Raw genomic sequence first — 24,291 nt, 5'->3', positions numbered from 1 at the left:
GTACAAGCCAATGATACCTTTGAAGCGGTTCCTGAAGGTTTGTACTTGGAACTGAAAAGGCAAAGCGAGGAGCATCATCTGGGTGGAGAGGAATATTGAAAAAACAGTCTTTTAGATCAATAATAACAAGTGGCCAGTTTCTTGGAATCATGGAAAGGTTAGGTAGACCAGGTTGGAGTGGACCCATTTTTTCAATTACAGCATTAATCTTTCTAAGATCATGTAACAATCGCCAGGTGTTAGAAGTTTTCTTGCGGATCACAAACACAGGCGAATTCCAGGGACTGGTAGTGGGTTTAATGTGGCCTTTCTGCAACTGCTCAGCCACTAGTTTTTTGAGGGCACTCAGTTTTTCGTCTTGTAGGGGCCACTGGTCCACCCAGACTGGTGTGTTAATTTTCCAGGTCAGCTTCAGAGTGGCGAGTGCCTCAGTGGCCCCTACTAAAAACCCACTTCAATTTTTGCCCCCCACTGAGAAAGCAAATCTCTTCCCCATACCATAATGGGTTTTTGTACTACATAGGGATGAATCAATGCTTTTTTTCCTTCTGGTCCTTTAACACTAACCATAGAATCACTTTGCAAACACAGGGTGGCACCTCCAATGCCTGAGAGAGCGCCTGAGGGAGTTATTAACTTCCAATCTCTTGGCCACAGAGAATCAGATATTACAGTAACATCAGCTCCTGTATCAACCATACCCGAGATATCAACCCGATTTCCACCCTTTGATAATTCACACGTCAGCACTGGCCGTTGATGATTAATCTTTTGAACCCAAAAAACATACAGATTTTTAGAAGCAACTGAGAAACCACATGGTGACATTTGATCTGCAGCCCCCAGGGGCAATGCTATAGCAATAGCTATCGGGGTTCTAGGTGGAATATGCAGTGGGGAAGAATAGGCTTTAGCTAACACCAATAACTCTTCATTACAGTTAACAGACATTACACAAGGCAAAACAAGTAGTCCAAGAATACTGTTTCTCTCTTTACCAACTACTAGAAATTCTTGTCTTTTTTGTGAGGTTCCAGTAACTCTGTTGAAATATAATCATAGCCATTATCTTTTAAAAAGGTTGTTGGTTTGGAGGTTGCCAAAGTGCACCAGGATCCCGGGAGTAGTAGGTCTGGGTCTCTCCCTGGGATTTGGCTGGCAACGTAGCGTAGTGCTTCAGAGTCGGGGCATTCACGAATCTTACCCCTTGTGTGTTCTTGGGTATCTGTGGTGCCACTACTTGTGTCATTGCACGGTGACACTGCGTGCTCATTTTGAAGTTTTTTGGAATCGGATTTCCATCAATATCATATTTAGAGCGGCACTGTTTAACAAAATGCCTTCCTTTTCTACATTGCGGACAAAGGTCTGGTATCTGTGCCTCTCTTTTCACCTCTGGGCAATTTCTCATTATGTGGCCAGGTTTTTTACAGAAATAGCATAGCCCTGGGACCACAGAAGCTCTCACAACCTCTCCAGTATTATTCTGTTGTTGATAATTTAGCTGGAGAGCAGCCAAAATTTCTGTAAGTTTTTGGTCTCATGCTTCTATTTGTGCTGCTTGGGCTGCAAGGGCTCTCTCAATGTTTTCTCCTAGAGTCTTTCCAAGCTCATTTGCCTGAATAGCTGCTACCTGCTGAGGGCTCCCAATCTTATTGCAAGCATCTATCATTTCAGGCACCGTGGGTCTATCTTTTCTGAGGGCTTTAATAGCTCGTTTGCATTCTTCAGTTGCATTATTTTCAATGATATCACGTACCATAACTGGACGAGCAATATCATCACTGCATTGCCTCTCGGCTGCCTGAAGCACTCGATCTACAAACGTGGTAAAAGGCTCAGACGAGTCTTGGGTAATCAGATTGTAAGCTTTTTCAAACTTCCCTGCTGGCTGTATTTGTAAAAAGGCTCTGCGAGCCAGTTTCTTAATGTCATCAAATACTACTCTGGGCAGAGTCAATTGGTCTTCGTTCCTGTCATCAGGGTGTTCCCCCGTAAGTTTGGATATAGTAAGGGTACGAAGATCTGCATCAGTGCTTTGTCTGTAAGTTGCCAATAATTCTGCAAGCATTCTTTTCCATTTAAGTTCCCAGAGCATATACTGTGAGTCTGTAAGAATCATGCTAGCAAAATTTTTACAGTCATTTAGTGTAAGGGTATGCCCTTCCAGAGTGCTTTTCAGCAATTGTTTAAAGTAAGGGGAGCATATCCCACTATCTCTCACGGCTCTCCTGATTTCTTTTATCTTGTGAACGGGGATGGGAGCCCACGTTCTAGGACTGCCAGGCTGTTGTCCAAAGATCACAGGCATAGCTAAAAGATTGAGACTCTCCTCTTTGCAGATCTGGCGTCTTATCTCTTGCCAGTCTGTTAATTGGAAATTGTCTGACCCCCTCGAGAAATTTTCTGAGCTAGCAAGCAATGCCGGAGGGTATCCGGGGCTTGGCTTCTCCTTCAGGGTTGAAAGATCTGCATTCTCGGGGCAGTGCCTGGGGTTATCTTGAAACAAATATGGTTGTTTCTCGGGGTGTTCTGGGTTTGGAGTAAAACAATCCCCCTCTCTCTCAGAGATATTGTTAGTTTCATCTGCCTCTCCTGCTGCATCAGCAGTTGTAATCTTCTCCCCCTCCCCCCCTTTCCTCGCGGTTGGAGAGGCCGGTCGGGCCCGCTCGGAGGGACGCGGCTGCGAGGGTGCGGGTGGAACAGGGCTGGGGGAGGGGCGTGGCGGCGGGGAATTCGTGGCAAAGATTTCCACAAGGACTCGGCAAGCGGGGAGAACTTCCGCTGCTGTTCTATCGCGCCGAGAGATGGCATTATATAATTTAACCCCCACAGATTCCCAAAAGTCTCTTGTATAGACGGCTTCAGAGTCAGCATTTGGGATATGAGTTATAGTCCATTTTAAAAGCTCTTTGAGCTCTTGCTTAGGCAAGGTTTTTGGACTTGATTTAATTAAAGATTTTAAATGCTGATACACATCCCTCTGATTTGCAGATATATTCTGCCCCATGATTACCCGGTGCGCACCTGCTGTCCTCCTCTGCAGCAGACACCGAAGTTGAGCTCCAGTCCACGTACTGTCCAGCAGCTATGGTGCCCGGGCCCCGGTCCCCTTTCTTTCAAAGTGCCGAATCTCCTTTTCTCTTAAGTTCACCGGGAGATCTCTTACTGCCAAAAAGTCCAAAATTGCCCACTAAAACGTAGAGCGCCACTTGTAAGAGCCGTAATGAGAGATGCGGGACTCCAGGCGGCTCTTCCAAAACACAGTTTATTACATGCAAGATGTTAGAGCAGTCCAGGGTCGTGGGCAACAGAGCCTGTGCCTACAGCTGTCAGCTGCAGCTGCAGGCAGGCCTGGAGACCCTTAGTTTAGGTTACAAATGCATTATATACTTTGCTGAGCATCTTAATACAGTAGAACCAATCTATACCTTAACTTTTATCTATAGCCTATCATAACTAATACAATTACCATATTCATGTTAGTATTCTCCAATCACTAAATGTTAGTACATTACACTTTAAGCTAGAAGGTGTTTTTCAGTTTTCTTGCAGTGGAAAATTCTGAGACCTTTTTTCTACTTGCAACATTTGCTGACTTGTTTGCCTGTGGTATCTTTCTGCTTGGTAAAAACATCTTCTTGTTTGAGGTGGGTTTATCCTTTGTTCTAAGTCATAAAAACCCCCTTCTAACTAACATACCCTTTGCCTCCTTGGTTATCCAGTAAGACTGGCTCAGCAATTCTTTTCTTCTATATCAAAACTTGCTTCCATCTCTATTCCTTCCTCAGCTTCTACATTCAAAAATCTTTCTGCTAAGCATACATATCTGTGAGGCTTTCTTGTCAAACTTTCATCCTTCCCAACAGTAAACGGCTAAAGTTTGGAGAAATAGAAACTGGAAACTAGCTGACAAAATAACTGGGAAAAGGCGGAGACAAAAGGAAAACAGCAACAAGGAAAACCACCAAACCACAAATCAAACCATAAACCTACTAATAAAACAAAAAGCATGATACAACATCTGCCCGTTTTCAAATACAAAAAGGACATTAAAGTTTAACTAAAATAACAAAAGGTATTAGTGTAATAAATCATAAAATTTTACAAATGCAAAATAAAACGAATTAAAATTTAAAAATTTTTCAAAAACTCTAATAATTTTGGATATGTCTAATTTAGCTTATACTTGTCTTGTTTTTCGCTGATTATATATTTTATCTATAATTTTATTAATTTTCTCAATTCACTGTGAGATAATATTTTAATTTTCAATAATTTATTTATAAAAATTGGTCTTAAAAGGTAATTAAAAGGTTACTCTTAAATTGTCAAACTAAAACTTAAAAGTGACAAACTCAAAAAGAATTTAACATTTCATAGAAAGCTTAACATTTCATAAAAGGATGTTCCATAGAAAGATGTTTCATAGTTTCCAGGAGTTAAATGTGTAAAACAAACAAATTTGTTTCATGTTGAACAAATATTAATTTTGTTTTAATCTTGACTCAAACTTATGATTTAAGACTTGAAGGTATATTATTGAATTGGTTAAAAACCAATTGGCACCTGGTTGCTACTCTTTTCACAATTTAACATTTCTTTTATTAATACAACTACAAATTATTTCATAATACAAAGCAAAGCAATGAGATGTTCTTCACATCAATTTGGCTGATCTTCTTCTCTGTTTCAAAACTTCAGTTATCTTGTTCTTCTGTTGGGAAACTCAAGTTTGAAGGTTTTCTCTCTTCAAGGAAATTCAGTTCAGTAAATGGTCATGATCAAATGTAGCATAGTAGACTTTGGTGTAGTTATAATGTTCTTCTTTCTATAACATACAAATCAACAACTGGGTTAATTTTCCAAAATTATTTCAAATATGACAAACAGTTCCTTTTTTAAAAACCATACAAAAACATATGTTTAAAATAAAAGGACTAATTGATCAATAATTAAAATCAAACTTAATAAAACATTTGGCATTTTTGGTTTTGGGGTTAAAACGCTTAATTCTTCAAAACTGAAAACCTGTATAGCAATTAAACTTTTATGAATTTAATCAAATGAATAATCTTTTACTTCTGTAAAAAACACTGTTTAAAAACTTTTAAAAAGGTATTTTGCATTCTCAAATCACATTAACAACTCTTCAAATTAACAAACTAATTATTATTAAAAACCAATTGTTACAAAACTTCTAATTAATTTAAATTAAAAACTTTAAGTTCACCCTTTAATATCATCACTGTGAGTATGGTCTTTTGCAGGGCCTTTTGCATAAAAGGCAATAGCCAGAGTTTAAAGGATAATTCTATAATTTAATTTTTAAACTTGTCAATCTTGTAAAAATATAAACTGAATCAAAATTTGTGCTTTTGCCAATTTATAGTAATATAAAAATTAAAAGGAACATTGGGTAAGGTTTGACTAGGAAACTGGACAGGGAAACTTGAGCAGCACTTCTCACAGTTAAAAATTAAAACACTTTAATTATTAAAAATATATAAAATTGTTTAAAAATAACAAAACATGTTCTAAATTGTTCTTTTGGTTTTCTGCTTACTTATTGTTTCTTGCAATCGCTAAAATTCACAAATCTGTAATTTAAAAATTTCTTACAAGGGTCTTTAAAATTCTAAATTATCTAAAAGGTCTTTTATAAAAATTAAATGCTAATTAAATATGAATTTCACAAGGAATGCTGCAAAACAATTGCTGGCTGCTCAAGTGATTAGGGCTAGGTGAGGGGATGGATTCGGACGCGCTGCCCTGGGGGGGAAAGCAAGACAGCGATTTCCAGATCATGTTTCCAAATTCTCCCTCTTCCCCGCAGGGGTCCCCCCGCCCCTGAGAGGAGGGGGGGCTCTCAAGGAGAGAGGCCTCTGTAGGGGGGCCGGGTTGGGGTCACGCCCACCAGAGGTGGAACTGGAAGAAGGAGTAGACATTGCTTCAGACTCACCCCTCCTCCTCAGTAGGTACGGGCTGACACCTTCCCCGTGGAATGTGGCCCCCTGAGGGGAGGATGGGCTGGCGGAGAGAATCAGGACCGAAAAGAAGGCAGGGACAGAAAGCGTGTCTAAAGTGGAGTGGCCATCCTCCATCTTAGACAAAGAGCGGGGTGGGGGGGGGGGCTCAATTCACTGCAGTTCCCTAGTAAGGCCTGGACAGCGAGCGGCCGGGCGCTCAGAGCAGTGCGGCCAGCCAGCTCCGAGGGAGGAGGGGGGAGGGAAGGGTTTTTTTGGAAAGTCTGAGGGACAAGGGAGCAGGGGAATTCCAGCATGCTTCTGCCCTGTGAAAATCTTTTGTCTCGCTCCGGTCCTTCTTAGAAGGACAAGAGGAGGACCCTCTGGTGAGGTGGGAGAGGGAAATGTGCCAGAGATAAAGATCCCCACGGGCCTGACCGCGGACCCTTGGGAAAATTCTACCCACCGGGGATAGAAAAAAGAAAAAAAAACCCCTGTGGCACAGCTCAGCCACTGGCGCAGGCCTCTGGCCGATTTTTTCTGGGAGACGAGAGACGTTGGAGATCCGTCCAGCCAGCCCTCTTCTGCTGGACCAGTGAAGGTGGTTGACAGCCGTGTTCTGATCGCTGACAGACTGGGGACTTTCTCGGCTTGCTGCCGCCAGGGACTTGCATGTTCCCGGTGCTCCAAAGCCTGTTCCCAAGACTGAGGGCACGACCACTGTAGGTCCCTGGTGTACTTGTCCCAGTGCAAGCACCCGTGCCTTGCTGCAGGAGCCCAGCAGCTTTTCTTCTGCTGTCTGTGCAAAGCCCTGACTCAGTCGAGCCTTCTGCAAGCTTTCTTTCTCCGCTTCTGGGTGAGGAAAAAGGGCGGAGAAAGTCCAGGAGCCATAAAATTCATTGATAGGCTCTTCTTAGAGTCATAAAAGTGAAATAAATGGGCAGGAGATCTTTCTCCTTTTTTAATGCCTTTATTAAGAAGAATCAGCTCAGGTGGGGAGAAATTGACGGGTTGCGCCCACACCACCGTTGCTCCCAGGCGTGGCACGAAGAAGGAGGATGATGCAGCTTTGTCCACTGGTCTGCAGACAGAGCTGGGGACTGTGTCCTCACGGGAGAGTCGTGGAGTCCTTAGCTTGTTTGTTTAACACTCCGGGATGTCTTCTTAATCAGTATCTTTTCAGGTTAGGGTGAGAAACAAAAAGGTCCAAGCAGGTACGGGACTATGCTCCCATCCTTAGACGTCACTTAAGTCACTTTTTGGCTCGTGATTTTAGGGGTTTTTCTTGTAAAAACTGTAAAACTGTAAAAAAAAACCAGGGTGCAGTGCATTTCTCATTTGCATGTTGTGTCTGGTGTCACTGCCCATTCTCTTTACCCTGGAGGGTTTCCCTTGGTATCTTTTTGGCAAACGGCCAGCATCAGAGGAACAATAGTCAATCACCGGCCATTAACAGGTAATTAAGAACTTTTTCTTTGGCAGCACACCCAAAGAAGTCTGACCGGTTTGACTTTTTTTTTTAACTCTGAAACTAAAAAAAATACAACTTTCTATTCATAACAAAAGGAGCTTGTAAATGATCTTATCTTGCCCCGCGTTGGGAGCGCCAAACTGTCGCTTCTCTTTCCCCGGCTAGCTGATGACAAAAGAAGGGGGGGTGGCAGATTCCCCCTGGAGCTCTGTTGAATCCCAGCCGTCAGTTGTTTCCGCACATTATGAAACACAGGCAGCGCCCACAGGTCCCAGAGAAACTTTATTTGGTGGTAAACTTCCCCTTTTCCTCTCCCGGGACCGCAATCAAGGGGCAAACAAGGACTTATAAGTGGGGGCATGTCTCAGAGGAAGGCGCAATTTTCAACAAATCAGGAGAGCTGGGACTATGATAAATTGGGACACGCCTTATTGGTATAATCAAACAAGAATTTATTGATTACAGCAAACAAGGTGAAATAAATGGGCAGGAGATCTTTCTCCTTTTTAATGCCTTTATTAAGAAGAATCAGCTCAGGTGGGGAGAAATCGACGGGTTGCGCCCACACCGCCGTTGCTCCCAGGCGTGGCACGAAGAAGGAGGATGACGCAGCTTTGTCCACTGGTCTGCAGACAGAGCTGGGGACTCTGTCCTCACGGGAGAGTCGTAGAGTCCTAGCTTGTTTGTTTAAAAACCCGGGGTGTCTCTTTAATCAGTATCTTTTGAGGTTAGGGTGAGAAACAAAAAGGTCCAAGCAGGTACGGGACAATACTCCCATCCTTAGACGTCACTTAAGTCACTTGTTGGCTCGTGATTTTAGGGGTTTTTCTTGTAAAAACTGTAAAACTGTAAAAACCCAGGGTGCAATGCATTTCTCATTTGCATGTTGGCTCTGGTGTCACTGCCCATTCTCTTTACCCTGGAGGGTTTCTCTTGGTGTCTTCTTGGCAAACGGCCAGCATCAGGGGAACAATAGTTTATCACCGGCCATTAACGGGTAATTAAGAACTTTTTCTTTGGCAGCGAAACCAAAGGAGTCTGACCGGTTTCACTGGTTTCACTTGTTTTTTTTTTTTTTAACTCTGAAACTTGAAAAAAATACAACTTTCTATTCATAACAAAGGCATAAGCAAAGCAGCGCTGGGCGACAGGAGAGTTTTTGCTCCACCAACTGCTGCAGCCACAGTCAGTTCCAGTCGGTTTTTTATACTGTATCGTTTCTTGCCGACGTGTCCTTTAAGTCGTACTCTGCGTGTGTGTTCTTCTGTTGCTAGGTGGTCGTATCCTGCCTCCCGGTGGTCTCTAGGTGAAGGCCGGTAGTTTTTTTTTTCTCAGATTTCCTCTGGGTGACCCATTCCTTATTTAGCACCAATGCTTATCTCTCTGAAACTTAAAAGTTGTTAGGCAAGCATGTTTTGGACAATGTGGGTTTTATCAAGTGCTGAAAGCCTGTTTCCCGTTATCTTACTTTAGTCCCGGGTTTTATCAAGAGCTGGAAGTCTGTTTCTTGTTATTTTACTTTAGTCCCATGTTTTCTCAAGTGCTTGGAAGTCTGTTTCCTGTTGTCTTACTTTAATCCCTTAGTGAACAAAACACGCCATGTTCTATCACAAACACCCCCCTTTTTCTCTTGTTCATTTTTGTTCACTGAATCTTTGCAGTTCTTGCCTAGCTAATTCCAGAGTTTCGTCTTTTGGTATTTACTCATATCTCATCCTAACAAGCATCAGGTGTGCAGCTTCCAGGTGTCCTTTTACTATAGAAATCAGTCTATTAAATATACAGGGCCCAAATGTGAGTCCAAATATCAGAAAAATCAGGGGTCCTGTAATAGTAGATAGTAAAGTAGTCAGCCAGGGTGAGTGATTAAACCATGACTCATACCAGTTTTGTTGCACTTCTCTTTCTTTTCTCCGCTCTTCTAACCGTTTTCTTAGTTCTGCCATTGTATCTATGACAACTCCGGTATGGTCTGCATATGTGCAACATTCTTCCTTTAGCGCTACACATAATCCCCCTTGTTGCAGGAATAGTAAATCTAATCCTCTTCTATTTTGTAAGACCACTTCCGGCAGAGATCGTACTGATTTTACCAATCCATCAATAGCCTGTTCTATCCTATTCAAATCTTCATCTACTGAAATTCTTAACTCCCGAAGTCTTTGTGCTGATTTACCAGGGAGGCTACCCCGGTACCTGCTCCTATTCCTCCTATAGTAAGGAGGGTCGCTATGGTTATTGCGGTAAGGGGTTCTCTTTTCTCTAGGTGATGATCTGCCGTAGTGTGCTGCTTATATACATACTCACTAGAGTGGTACGTAATTTTAGGTATTATGGACACTTGAATGCAGTAATCCTGGGTATAATTAAACAATTTCAAAGAAAGACAAGGTGTAATTCTTATGTTATTACAAACCCATCTAGTGTTCGCGGCTGGCAGTAGCCAGTCAGCCGGTTTCTCATCTTGTTTCTGTAGCATAATAACCCCACACAAATGTTCCTTATCCTTGGGGATATTTCCTATGCATCTCCCTTTCCCAGTAACTTGGGATATTGTTAATCCTTGGGATACTTCCTTCTTCCTTCTCCAAAGACACTGTGATGGGTTTGTTCCATTTATTCTCCTAACTTTTGATGTTATCCCAATACCTTCATAAAACGGTGGCCTAATGTTGTAACATAACCAGCATTCCTTAGTCAACTCGGGGTTTGTTTTGTTCAGAATTCCATAACTAGCTTGCATAACTTTCCATAGGGTACTATATTCGCTATATTCTGACCCTGCTTTCATAGTCCTGTTTTTTCCCTGTGGGGTGACCATTTTGTTTTCAGATTCCCAGGTGATATTGTGCGGGTCTTTAATCACTCTGTCTAGTCCTCCCAGTTCCTTATTTGGCCCTATTAATTCTGGGGGATCGTTTGGGGCTTTCTCTTTCTTAATTAGTATTAGGTTCCCTCTATCTTTTCCAGGTTCCCAGTGTCTCACTCCCCAGGTTTTCCCTAAGAGCCACCCTTGGTCTCCCGGCTGAGTGACATTTATATAGACAAATGCACAATTACCTAGATATGCCGAGGTTTGTTTAGTGCATTTGGCTGGTCCAAACCCCGCTTGTATGTGTGAGTCAGGCCCCCCCCCCGGTGTCCAATGGGAGGCTATGGTCTCGCATCCCCAGTACCCACAAAAGTATTCCCCTGGGTAGTTACAGTATGGTTTTCCTCGGTTAGCACTTGGACACATATAGAATCCTGGTCAAGTTTAGTACCTTGCCACAGTGTTCAATAGCAGTTAAATCACATAATCCCACTTGGAAACTTGGTCCCTTTACAGTGGTGATTGTTTGCAGGATTTTGTTATCACTCCACCTAGTTAAAGTCCATGTAAAGGGCTCATGAGGATGTGTGTCTTCGCTATTAGCTTTTCCTAAACAAAATATAATCAGCAAAAATATAGTGTGTTGGATTAAGTGGTGGAGGTTGTCGACGGCATGGGTACGATTTAATAAATAATTGTGAGCTGATGTTAATCTTCCCTTAGTTAGATGTCGCGTGTTGTACCAAGGATCTTTAGGGCTTTTAGTCCCACTCCTGAGGCAGTTCTCTGAGCATCACTCTGGTATCCCCGTTTGTGGGTTCTTTCCTCCACAGTTGTTTACTCCTCTGCCTCGCCCGTTGACTTGGTTGCGTCGAGCCACGGGGGGTACCATCTTCTCAGCAGCAGGGGTATTCTTCAGGAGGTTTCCTAGAACGAGCTCTTATAGCCCTCTGCCTTTCAATATAGGTACCCCAATTAGAGTCCTTAATTCCAGGAGTATAACTCTGGACCTCTTTCAGGTACTTGCGACAAATGGCCCTAGTAATTTCAGCTACAAAGGGGGTTGGCTCATTAGAGTGGTAGCAATAGAAGTCTGGGTCAACCCCTTTGGTGTATATCTCCCACCACTCTTCTGATTCCAAGTCCAGTTCCCCTCGAGAGACTTTATAAGCTAAAACCCAGTTGGTTATTTTGCGTTGAAGGGTCCAACAAGGGGTGCAGATCCCCCTCGGTGGAATCCCCCGTCTACAATGAATCCACCACTTTTCCCCACACACCTTACATATGTAACATACAAATGGATAACAATTACAATCTGAATTTCCACACCTTATTCTAACATGCAGTTTACTAATCAGTCCCTTATTTACATAGCATGGATTCGGGAGGTATTCAATCCAATATGTGGTCATTAACAGTCTTTTCTGCGAATTCTCAGTTTCAAATCCCCAGGAGGGCTAGTTATCTGCCACTCGGATGATGGCTCCTTCACGGGTCCCTTAATTCTGCTGGCATGTGTCCATCCCTTTTCAGCTGTCCGTATTGCAGTCTCTGTGGTAAGCAATACAAGGTAAGGGCCCTCCCATTGTGGGGTCAGCGAGGTTTCTTTCCATGATTTTATCAATACCCAATCCCCTGGCTGGATCCGGTGTATTTTCAATTCCAGTGGGGGTCTTTGGGCTATCATACCCTTTTTCCACAGCTCTTCCCTGTACCTCATTAACTTAGTAATATAGGTATTTATATGTTGATCTCTAAAACTTGGATGATCCTGTGGCTCCTCGAGGTTATAGGGCATTCCATAGAGCATCTCAAATGGGGAGATTCCCATATCTGTTCTCAGTTGGGTTCGTATATTTAATAGTGCTAGTGGTAAGCACCTTACCCAGGACAGCTCGGTTTCCAGCATAAGCTTTGTTAGCTGTTTCTTTATCTCTCCATTCATCCTCTCAACCCTCCCCGAACTTTGGGGGTGCCATGGGGTGTGATATTCCCACCTTATTCCCATGAACTTCATTATTTCCTGATTAATTTTGGATACAAAGTGGGGTCCTCTATCGGAATCAATCGTCTCGGTGACTCCGTACCTAGGAATAATGTTTTCTAATAAAACCTTTACTACTGTTTGTGCTGTCGCCCTTGCGGTGGGGAATACCTCGACAAAGTGTGTCAAATGGTCTACTATGACCAGCAGGTATTTGTATCGTCCCACTTTGGGAAGCTCGGTAAAATCTAGTTGTATGTTAGCAAAAGGTCTATATGCCAGAGGTCTTCCCCCCAATGGGTGCTCTCTTAAATAGGCCTTGTTCACCTTAAGGCAGGTCATACATCCCTTGACTACCTGTTTTGCCAGGTTGTATATCCCAATGCACATATATTTAGCTGCAAAATGGTCGACCAATGCCTGAGTTCCCCAATGAGTTTGGCTATGCAATTTTTGTAAAATTTCTAAAGCTACCGATTTTGGTAGCACAGTTCTCCCATCTGGAAGTTCCCATTGTTTTTGTGAGTTTTCTTTTAACCCCATATGGGATAGTCTTTCTTTTTCTTGTATCGTGAAACTGTAAATATACCATAATTTCTCCCCATGTTTATAGCAATAAGGGGCTATCGGAGTGTCGCAGATACATCTCACAGCTTCATAATCCCAGGCTTCCCAACATCTACTGCAGGGAAATTCTTCCACCCTGCTTCCACAATCACTACATTTTTCTCTTTCTTGATGGGATCTTCCCAATTACAATAATCCGGGCAACAGGGGCACACCTCCCACATTTATACCCCACATCTTTTCTTTGTTAATCCCTTTTCTCTTTCATTCTCATTCTTAGTTTGTCGTATTGTTAGTAATGCTACTCGTTTAGCCTCTTGATCTGCAAGGTTGTTACCCCTGCTTTTGAAGTCTAGCCCTTTTTGGTGTCCCCTTAAGTGTACTACTGCAATTTTCTTGGGCCCCCTCAGAGCTTGGAGCATTTGTTTTATTAGTTCCTGGTGTACCAGGTCCTTTCCTTGGGAATTAATTAAACCTCGTTCTTCCCAGATTTTCCCAAATGTGTGTACTACACCATACGCGTATTTAGAATCTGTATATATGGTACCTGTTTTGTTCTGTAGTAGCTTTAAGGCTTGCAATACTGCATATAATTCGCATGCCTGGGCTGACCAGGATTTGCTCAAGGGTCCTGATTCTGAAACCTTGTAATCCTTTCCATTAACAATTGCATACCTGGAAACCCGCTTCCCGTCTACCACCCGGGATGATCCATCTACAAATAATCTTTCCCCTTCTTCCAGTTCCTCCTCCTCTAGGTCTGGTCTTATTTTTGTTTGTTCTTCTATGGTCAACATGCAATCATGAGTTAGTTTATTCTCATCAGGTTCCCCATATAGGAATTGGGCAGGGCTTTGTAGTGTGGTTACTTCTAGGGTCAATTTTGGAGAATCTAATAAAATCCCCTCATACTTTAAAAGCCTTGAGTCAGTTATCCATTTTTCAGCTTTTTGTTGCAATATGTTTCTGATGTTGTGTGGGGATAATACTTTAAGTTCTCCATTAAAAGTTATTTTATTAGCTTCTTCTACCAGAAGGGCACAAACCACCACTGCCTGTAGGCTGGTGGGCCATCCTTTACTTACAGGATCTAGTAGCTTTGATAAATAACCTACCGGTTTCTTTTTCCCAGCCCAGTCCTGAGTTAGCACTCCATATGCTGTTCCATGGTCGGTATTAATGAACAGATAAAATGGCCTTTTCAAATCCGGTAAACTCAAGACGGGTGCGTTTATTAAATCATGCTGCAGTTGTTCTAATTGTTGTTCATCCTCCCTACTCCATTTCAATAAGCCTTCCTGACTAAGCTTATTGTACAAGAACTTCACTTTATTACTGTAGTTATCAATCCATTGTCTACAGTATCCTACTAATCCCAGTAATTGCCTTACTTGTCTCTTACTTCTTGGAGGTGGGAGTGAGAGGATTCCTTTTACTCTCTCAGGATCTATCTTCTTTTCCCCTTTACTCAAATAGTGGCCTAAGTATTTCACCTCCTCTTCTACAAATTGCAACTTTGTTTTTGATACCTTTAATCCCTTTAAACTCAAAAAGTTTAATAACTTGATACTTTCTTCTCTGACTTCTTCTTCCTCCTTCCTTGCAATCAGTAGATCATCTACATATTGAATCAAAGTGACCCCTTCTCCTACTTGAAATTCTTGGAGGATTTGTTCTAATGCTTGACCAAACAAATTGGGTGATTCAGTAAATCCCTGTGGCAGTACTGTCCACCGCAGTTGCTGACGTCTGTGAGTATCTGGGTCTTCCCATTCAAAGGCAAAGTAATCTCTGCTGCCTTTATCTAAGGGGCAAGCCCAAAATGCATCCTTTAAGTCAATCACACTATACCAAAGGTTTTCTGGTCCCAATCTACTTAAAAGAGTATACGGGTTGGCAACTACTGGGAATCGGGCCACGGTTCTTTTATTTATCTCCCTTAAGTCATGTACTAGCCGGTACGACCCGTCAGGCTTTTTGACTGGCAAGATGGGTGTGTTAAAGGGAGACATGCAGGGCTCTAAAAGCCCTTTGCTTATTAGCCTGTCTATTTCAGGCTTTAGTCCCTTCTTCCCTTCTGGGGAAATAGGATATTGTTTGATCCTTATGGGAACCTCTGGATCCTTTATGGTGACTGAAAAAGGTGGGATGCTGAGCTGGCCGACACTATCAGGTGTGTACCATACCTCAGGGTTAATCTTCTTCTCATCCTCAATTCTAAGAAGGCATAATCCTATTCTCAATTCTTTGTTCAGTACCTCTATGTTTATTCCTAACTCTATGATTAAATCTCTTCCCAAAAGATTGTAATCTGCTTCCGGTGTCAATAGAAGGCTTCCAATCCCTATTTTAGATTCTGTTTCTATTAAAACATTTTTAATGACTGGAACCTCAAAGGGTTCACCTTTTGCGCCGACTACTACGGCGGTATCTCAGGAGGGTTTACATCCAGATGGCAAGACCTGGATGGTTGATCTTTCAGCTCCCGTATCTACCAGGAATTCAAATTCCTGGCGCTGGGGACCTACTTTAATCTTTATCAAGGGCTCTTGATGTTTATGTGTCCCCAATAAATAAAGCCCCTGACACCCCTAGTCCTCCTTAAACATTCTTTCATCCTTCAACCTCTTTCTACAGTCTCTCCGGAAATGCCCCCGCCCCCCACAATAAAAGCAAGTGTTTTCCTCTCTTCTTTCTATCCCCGGATTTCCTTCCCTTGCCCTAGGGGCTGTCCATGGGGCTGTTCCAGGTCTACGAGAGGGTTTGTGGTCCTGCTCTCTACCTTCCCTCACTGCCATTGTCATCATCCTTACTTGCTTCTTATGGATCTCATCATCTCTTCTAACATACACCTTCTGTGCTTCCCTTAACAGCTCGTCCAATCCTCTATCCTGCCAGTTGTCTAATTTTTCTAATTTCTTCCTAATGTCGTCCCATGATCTGGCAACAAACTGCATTTTCAAGAAGGACTGGCCTAGTGGGCTGTCTGGGTCTAATCACGAGTACAGCTGTAAATTTTTCCTTAACCTCTCTAGCCAGTCTGTAGGGGTTTCTTCTTTCTTTTGCCTCTCATTCAAAGCTTTATTGATGTTTTGTCCCCTTGGGACTTCTTCTCGGACCTCTTGTATAATTATCGTTCTTAAATCCTGCATGTGGGTCCTATGTGCCAGGTCTTGGTGGTTCCAATTAGGGTTTTGTAAGGGCCATTTCGTATCTGCCTGTGGGCCCTGAGCATGTTGTGCATCCCAAATCCACATTCCTGCTCGCCTAATCATGTTCTTTTCCTCCGCTGTAAATAGGATGCCCAGGATCGCCTGTAATTCCTCCCAAGTGTAAGTATTGGGGCCTAAAAATTGGTCTAATCTCTCTGCGACCCCCAGGGGATCTTCCAATAGGCTCCCCATTTCCTTTTTAAAATCTCTCACGTCCCCTGAGTTAAGGGGAACCGAGATAAAGCCAATTCCTGGTTGAGCTCCTCCCATGGGCATTTCCCTTAAGGGGTAAAGGTTGAGTTGCCTGGTCCTGCTCCTTGTCCTCGGCCCTCCTTGTTCTGAGGTTTCTGGGTACCCGTCCTGGTAAGGGAGAGGGTTCTCATCGTCTGATCCTTCTGCCTGATCTTCGGCAGGGGGTGCGTTGGGAATTTGTGGAGATACATAAGGGGGTGGGACTAAGGGAACTTCTTCTTCTCTCTTGCCCCTTCTCTTAGGCCCTGAACCCTCGGGTTTTTTTTTCAGGGGATAAAGATGTACTTCATTACCAGGTCTCTCCACCCAAATTTTTGCATAATCACTTTCCTTCTGGCTAAAGGGAGTTTTGGTATTTACCCACAGATTCAAGTCTCGTCTTACCCAGTTTTCTGCAGAACCAAATATGGGCCAGAAAACATTCCATGAGATTTGCTTTCCTCCCCATATTTCTATACAATAATTAATCATTTTTGCTTTATCTTTACCCCCTGTGCTAGGGTAATGTTTCCAATTATTTAGCATAAATCCCAGTGGACTATCCCTTGGCACTGGGGGAAGTTTCACGGGTACAGAGGGCTTGCTCTTCCCCTGCCCCATCCTCTGGAGTGCACTCAAACACTTTAGTTCGCAAATTCACTTGCTTCCCCTGGTTCGTGGCCCAGGCCTTCGCAGACAATGGGAACCGCACTACTTGAGGGTCCACACTCACTTGGGGAGTCCGAGCTGCTGGCTCCCCTCTCACTCACAACACCACTCGCCGCACTCCAGGATACCCGACCCTGACCAAACGGAACCCTGCACAGATACTCACGCGTCCCGCGTCTTCGTCCGGACCTTTGTGCACAAAATTTACAGGGTCGACCGGTCACCTTTGCTTAATGCCTTGAATTTTAGGTTCATTGGCGGGAGTAGGGTGAGGGGACCCACCGAGGCCACCAATGGTGGGGCGCCTCCCCAATGAGTCCGTCTCACCGCAATAGTCCCATCCGAGTCACGGCACCAAATTATGATAAATTGGGACATGCCTTATTGGTATAATCAAACAAGAATTTATTGATTACAGCAAACAAGGCATAAGCAAAGCAGCGTTAGGCGATAGGGGAGTTTTTACTCCACCAACTGCTGCGGCCACAGTCAGTTCCAGTCGGTTTTTTATACTGTATCGTTTCCTGCCGACGTGTCCTTTAAGTCGTACTCTGCGTATGTGTTCTTCTGTTGCTAGGTGGTCGTATCCTGCCTCCCGGTGGTCTCTAGGTGAAGGCCGGTAGTTTTTTTTTCTCAGATTTCCTCTGGGTGACCCATTCCTTATTTAGCACCAATGCTTATCTCTCTGAAACTTAAAAGTTGTTAGGCAAGCATGTTTTGGACAATGTGGGTTTTATCAAGTGCTGAAAGCCTGTTTCCCATTATCTTACTTTAGTCCCGGGTTTTATCAAGAGCTGGAAGTCTGTTTCTTGTTATTTTACTTTAGTCCCAGGTTTTCTCAAGTGCTTGGAAGTCTGTTTCCTGTTGTCTTACTTTAATCCCTTAGTGAACAAAACACGCCATGTTCTATCACAGGAGTAAAAAACCCAGGCGGGTTTAACAACAGTGAACCAATAAAATTCCAAGGGAGGAAAAACAGTTTCGGTAAACGGCTAAAGTTTGGAGAAATAGAAACTAGAAACTAGCTGACAAAATAACTGGGAAAAGGCGGAGACAAAAGGAAAACAGCAACAGGGAAAACCACCAAACCACAAATCAAACCATAAACCTACTAATAAAACAAAAAGCACGATACAACACATCCTTATTCTGGTTTTCCCTTCAATTACTACATTTTTAGTGACAAGAACTTTAGACCCTTCTCCTTTTGCTCCTGTTATCTTCACCGTGTCATTACTCACATAACATTGCCTTGGAATATTTACTACACAGTTCTCTCTGCGCCAGTATCAACTATAAATTCAAATACCTCCTCTTGGGGGCCTTCTTTTAAAGTTTCCAAAGGCTCTAGATGGTATTTATCCCCCAGAAAATAGAGCCCATGACCTTTCTATTCTTCTTCTGGGTGTATCTCTAGGAATATTTTCTGGTCCTTTTTTTAGGTGAGGGCATTCCCTCTGTCATAGATTGACCCTGGCACAATGCCAGTGCCCCCATGAAAATACACTTTCTCTAGTGGCTTCTGTGAGATGCGATCGGGAACAGAGCAAAGCAGGCTCTAACTTAGGAATAAAGGAAACAAACTTTATTAACTACAGCATCTAAAAAGGAACAGACACAAAATTAAGAATGAAAACTCTCCAAAAACATTCTTCCTCCTCCCCCCTTTTCCTCCACAGCATGAAATGATATCGTAGATTTCCACATTGTCACCATCTCTTAGATAATCAGTTTTTGAGTCCATTATCACCCCTCAAATAATCAACTCTCAAGTCTATCAGGGAGAGAGGGGTCTCCCCTTGCACCATAGACTTCTCCCTGGAAACACAATTGAAACTTCTTGTGTTTCCATGTCACTCGTGGCACTGCCCCGAGAACATTTGCCCTCGTGACTTCTTCTCTCCATGTCTAGTGCTCTCACCACTGCACGTGGACCAGGACTGCCTTTAGGGATCCCTTTTTAAGGATGCCCCGCCCAGTTCCAACAAAAGCAGCAATCTCTCAGCTTCGGGACACCAGTCCCCCCCAGATTCACCCCCTGGGGCCAAGGGGCCTAGTGAACAGAGATCTTCTTCTTCTCTGAAGACAGAGGGCATCTCACACCCTCCTCAGCCGTCTCTGTTCCCGCCACTGCTTCACTGCACTCTCTTTGGCTTCAAGGCATTGCCTCCCCGTGAATGCAGTCTCTGTGTCACAGGAAAAACATAGGTCTGTCCATGGCTGTACAAGAAAGAGTTCAGCTCAAGGCCACTCCATCATCTCCTCTCACCTAGGATTCTTCTCACTTCTTCTAACATCTCTCACTCATACTCACTTTCATCACACTTGCTCACTGCTTCATCTTTTTCTCTTCATTCAGATTCAGGAGGATCAGTATTTGTAAGGTTCCCATTATTCTAGAAAGGGGTTAAAATCTTCCCTTCTGTCTGCCCAGAACTCTCACAGCGGCTGGGCACCTTCTCTCACCCCATCCCCCACTTCTCCTTCTGGCCGGCTGTGCTGCCAGTGCATGATATCGAATTTCAAGGCAGCACAGTCACTGTCTCTCTCTCTCTATCTCTCTCTTGGGGGGTAGCGGGGGGGGGGGGGGAGGGGGGCGGGAGCGGGGGGGGGGATATTTCTCAGGGCTCCTCCACCCTTCCATTTTGCAAGGCCTTCACCCTCCTCCTTTGCCCGAGGCTTCAGCCTACCTCACCCGGCCGCATGGCTTCCCTCCCTCACCCAGCTCTGGCTGGGCAGGGGAGGTCTGGCCTCCTTCACTGACTGGAACTAAGAGAGAGTTCTCCTGGGAGTTCTCTGATTTTAACCCCCTGTGTTCTCAGAGGCAGTCCATACCTTCAGTGGCCAAACCAGGTGCCAATATTCAAATCCAAGCACTGATTGGTTTGACCACAACCTCCCAAAAAACTCACTTCTTTCTTAACCTACGACACCCTCTTAAAGTGTCCCTCTTCCCCACAATAGAAACAGGCATTTTTAGATTGCTCCTGGGATTTTGTTTGTGCTGGGGTTCTGCTTCTTCCCATTTCCCTGTCTCTAAAACCTGAATGTTTGGGAGTGGTACCTGGGGGCTTCAGATTCTTCTGGAAGTTACTCTCTCGCATAGGGGCTATCATTATTTTTGCATCCACTTTGGCTCTTTCTTCATCTCTCCATACATAAACCATTTGAGCTTCTTTTAGTAGGTCATTTAGTGACTTATCATGCCAGTCCTCCATCTTTTCCAGCTTTTTTGTAAATATCTGGCCAGGCATGAGCAACAAAATTAACCCTTAATAGGGTTTGCCCTGCTATGGTCTCCGGGTCTATTCCGGAGTATTAATATTCTTTTGGAGCCTCTCTAACCACTCAGTTGGGGTTTTTTTCCTTTCCCTGTTATCCCTCAAAAGCTTTTTCTGACATTTTGCCCTCGGGGTGCTGCCTCTTTTATTCCTTTGATTATCAGATTATGATAATCATTCATAGGTTCTCACCCCGCCTCTTCATTTTGGTTCCAGTGAGGAGGTTCTATTGGCATTTTCTGGTCCCTTGGTGGACCTTGCTGATTCTCTCTCTCCCAAATTCTCATTCCAGAAGCTCTTATCATCTGCCTGTCCTCTTGGGAAAATATTTTCATTATTGACCAAATTTCTTCCCAAGTAAAAATGTTGGGACCTAAGAATTGATCTAATTGCTCAGTTGTTCCTATGGGATGTTCCAATAATCCTTTAATTTATTTTTTAAAATTTCTGACTTCTGAAGAAGTCAGGGGGGCATTTACAAATCCCAAATTCTGTTCCTCCTTGGACCCCTCCCATAGGTACTTCTTGTAATGGGAATAAACTAATCTCTTAATCCCAACCTTTTTGTTCTTTGTTCTTTATAACCCTTTTCCCTTGTTTTGGGGTAGTGATAGAAGAGGGATTTTTTGTGCTGCTTTTGGGTTTTAACTGAGCTCCTAGTATTTTGGTATGGTGCCCCTCTGCTAGGAAGGGGTTTAATTTGGACAGCGGGAGCTGGTATCTCCAGGGAAACAGAGGCAGGGGCAGGAGATGGCAGTGAAGCCGAGACCACCAGTGGGGCAGAGGCAGGGGCGGGAACAAAAGCGCCCAGCATGTACGGGAAAGGAGTGGCCCCTGGCATGGGAGGAGGGGAAGCTCCCAGCAGGGCAGAGGCGGGGGATCCCCTGTCAGGGGCAGGAGGCGGGGGACTCCAGGCACAAGCAGAGGAGCTGAAGTTCCAGGCACAGACTGGGGAGGTAATATTTCCAGGGGGTCCCAGCCCTTTTCTTTCTTTTCCTCTGCTTGCCCTGTCTCTGGGGGTTTAGATATCTTAAAAGCTTTTACCCCCAGGGGTTCTGTGTCTCCTGTCCAAGAAGAGGCATATTCTTTTTCTTCCGGATCTCACAGTTCTTTTGAATTTACAAATATATTTAAAGCTTGGCAAATCCAAGCTTCAAAATACCAATCTTTTGGCCAATAGACATGTTCGGGTCTTATTTCCTCTTTTGTCCATTCTGTCATACAATACTGAATCATCTTTACTTTATCCTTTCCTTTGTACAAGGATCAATATCCCAGTCAGCTAGCTTAATCCCCAAAGGACTATCTTGGGATATGTCTGCTTGCACCTTTGTGCTCCCTTTTTTCCTTGAACCTGACTTACTGGTTCCTTGTCCCATTTCCCTAGGATTTTACTTGTTCATCCCTGGACTCTGTTTCCCTGCTCTAACCCACTCCAACAACTTGAACACCACCCATCCTTTGCAGCACAGAAAATCCTTCCTTTCCAACAATATAATACAATCCACCTCCCTCCAGAAAGTAAACTTTAAATCAACAATCTATATTACATATACTTTCATTCATTCACACTCACTTTTATTTCTTTAATATATCTCTCTCTCACTCTCACTCATTCTCACTCGCAACAAGAGAACAATAAGGTACCTTTCACTTTCAAGTCACTTGTTAATATCCACCCATGGGTATTGTAAAATCTCAAATATTGCTGGCCAACCCCAGATTCTCTTGGGTATCTGATGTTGCGCCCTGATCGCGAGAGGCGATCGGCACACGTGCCAGGTGTGGCTGCACCCTACCTCTTCTGCCGGAAGGCAGGATTGCGATTTGGCCACTGGCTGTGGTCCAGACCTCCAGAAGCAGCCGATAAACGTGGACCTATGCCGAAGGATCAGGACAAAGGAAAAGGAAGGGCTCTATTCTTGTTTCTCCAAGGTGCCTTTTTTTCTTTCCTGTGCAGAAGCGGTGTCTGGGCGGCGCCGCTTGGGAGTTATTCCTTCCCACGGCAGGGGCAGTGCCAAAGAGAGGTAGGTGAGGCAACACTCACAGGCAGTGGCGGCAGCAGAGACAGCATGGGTAGGAGCGGCCGGGCAGGCGATCCCCACCAAAGCAGGAGCCGCGCCAGCAGGAGTGGCAGCGCAGGTGGTGGAGGGGCTTTTCCATCACCGGAGCAAGACAGCTGGTGCTGCACCACGCAGGCGTTCTTCTCTCTTGCTGTGGAGGGGCAAGCTGGGGCTACTGGCTTCTGTGCTGCACCAGGCGGGACATGGGAATGGTGGCACTCGAATGGGGGACAATGGCAAAAAGAGTGGGGAAGCAGAGAAAAACAGCGGCTTTTATGGAGGACAGGGGTGGAAACCAGGGAGGGGACTGTCTGGCTAGCTTAGACTGGCAAATGTAAACACATCCTGGAGCCGGAAAGGCACAGACCAATGGCAGAAAGCAAAAATCCTAACTGACAGGGAATTCTCTAGATAAAGGGGCAGGATTTTTGAGGATAGACAGGGAAACATCTGGAATTCTTCTAACTGCCAGGGCAAGATGGGGTAAACAACTTCAGACACAGATTAAACATCTTCAAACCCCCACTGCCACAGGCAGGGAGAGACTAAACATCTTCAAACCCCCATTGCCACAGGTATCCCTCAATCTGGCATCTTTCTTGGGCCACCACTTTTGTTCCTTTTCCTACTGGATTGTGCTAGAAAACCCTCTTCTCTCTTTCTCCAAGGGGTCCCACCCCTTCTCTGAGACCCACTCCCAGTCACCCCGGGGGATTCTCTCACTCCTTTTATCTCTCACTTTGTTTCCTCACTGGCCGTTTATTTTTGTGAAAGAACTGTACTGCAGCCCTCAGAAACTCCACAATCACTTTGCAGGTCTGGAATAACACAGCATTCATCCCCCATATCTTCCCCCCCCAAAAAGTACTTACCAATCCTCTTTTCTTCTTTGGGTCTTTGTGCACAAGAACTGTGGGACTAGCTACTGTGGTTTAAAGAGTATTTTCCCTTTTCTTTGCTTTATGTGTCTCCTTTTGTCCAGGGGGTGGTAACCTGCAACTGCCCATCATGCCAGAAAAAACAGAGCAGGCCGCCAAACTCAGCAGGGCGCGCCTCCCCCACTCGGGATCTCCTGGTGGTCTCAGAAGCAAGGTGTAACATCCCAGATGAGCTCCCAATTGTGAAAAACAAGGTTTACTTTCCTGTAAAGATTAAAAAAGTTTAACAGAGGACAATAGGAGACAAAGACAACAAAGCAAAGATATATGTATATGGCCGGGTGCCTCTTGACATTCAGCCAAGAGCACACTGGCTGTTTTGGAAACACCCTTTATATGCCATTTTTATTGCACCAGCCTGTTACATATTCATAAACAATTATGCATATTAAACTTGTGATAAATGAGTTATGAAATGGTTAAGTCTCACAATTAAAGGGCAAATATTATGTATATGAGGTATATGCTAAGAGAACTTTTAAAGATTTATATTTGTTTCCCCCCCCTTTTGCATTGTTCTCAGAGGATGGCTGAGGAAGGCTCATTACTATGGCAACACCTGACCTCCAATCAAGATGTCAGGAAGTGATCTCCACCACTGGACAGCGAAGAAGGAGTCGACGGACAGAACTTTGGGAGGAGCCAAAGGGTTAAAAGGCAGAACATCCATTGTGTGGATGAGCACATGACGGGGAAAAAAAATCCTTTGTTCCAGGTGCTGCGTTTACTTTCTCTATTCAGTCTTCTGTTGCAATTTTTGATAAGCTTTTAATAAACCTTTTAAAAATTTTTGAAAGTGAGTATCATTTTTCACAAATTTTTCCCCAAACTAGCTTGCATGTTCCAAGAATTGTTTAGCATGGCTCCTCCTTGGGTCCACCTTTTTAGACCATGCATATATCTTGGTTGTGGTTTTGGTCCGTTCTTGTCATCATCTCCACTTATGGGCTTTGGTCCATATTTTCTACTGATGGTAATTGTTGATAGTCATATCAGTAGCAGGGGTCCTCATAATATGTTCCTTGAATATTATCCTGATGGAGAAGGAAGACTTGCTCACCATATGATGATCGACAAGTCTCGTCTTTATTCCCGAA

General features: G+C 44.0%; 2 long non-coding RNA genes across 2 annotated transcripts; both read right to left on the bottom strand.

The window, feature by feature from the left end:
* Positions 1-3,252: 3,252 nt before the first annotated feature.
* On the bottom strand, positions 3,253-6,113 carry LOC135289079 (uncharacterized). The gene is made up of 2 exons (XR_010351878.1): positions 5,963-6,113; positions 3,253-4,831 (listed from the first exon to the last, which is right to left on the bottom strand). It is a non-coding gene; the product is annotated as an uncharacterized LOC135289079 (long non-coding RNA).
* Positions 6,114-8,031: 1,918 nt separating this feature from the next.
* LOC135289078 (uncharacterized) lies at positions 8,032-23,886 on the bottom strand. Its single transcript, XR_010351877.1, has 4 exons — positions 23,759-23,886; positions 21,993-23,398; positions 17,079-19,098; positions 8,032-11,800 (listed from the first exon to the last, which is right to left on the bottom strand). It is a non-coding gene; the product is annotated as an uncharacterized LOC135289078 (long non-coding RNA).
* Between the last annotated feature and the right edge of the window lie 405 nt (positions 23,887-24,291).

Source organism: Passer domesticus, chromosome W, assembly GCF_036417665.1.
Source record: "Passer domesticus isolate bPasDom1 chromosome W, bPasDom1.hap1, whole genome shotgun sequence".
In the NCBI taxonomy this organism is placed as follows: domain Eukaryota; kingdom Metazoa; phylum Chordata; class Aves; order Passeriformes; family Passeridae; genus Passer; species Passer domesticus.
The sequence above is the reverse complement of the archived record's forward strand: the minus strand, read 5'-3'. Positions and strand labels throughout refer to the sequence as shown.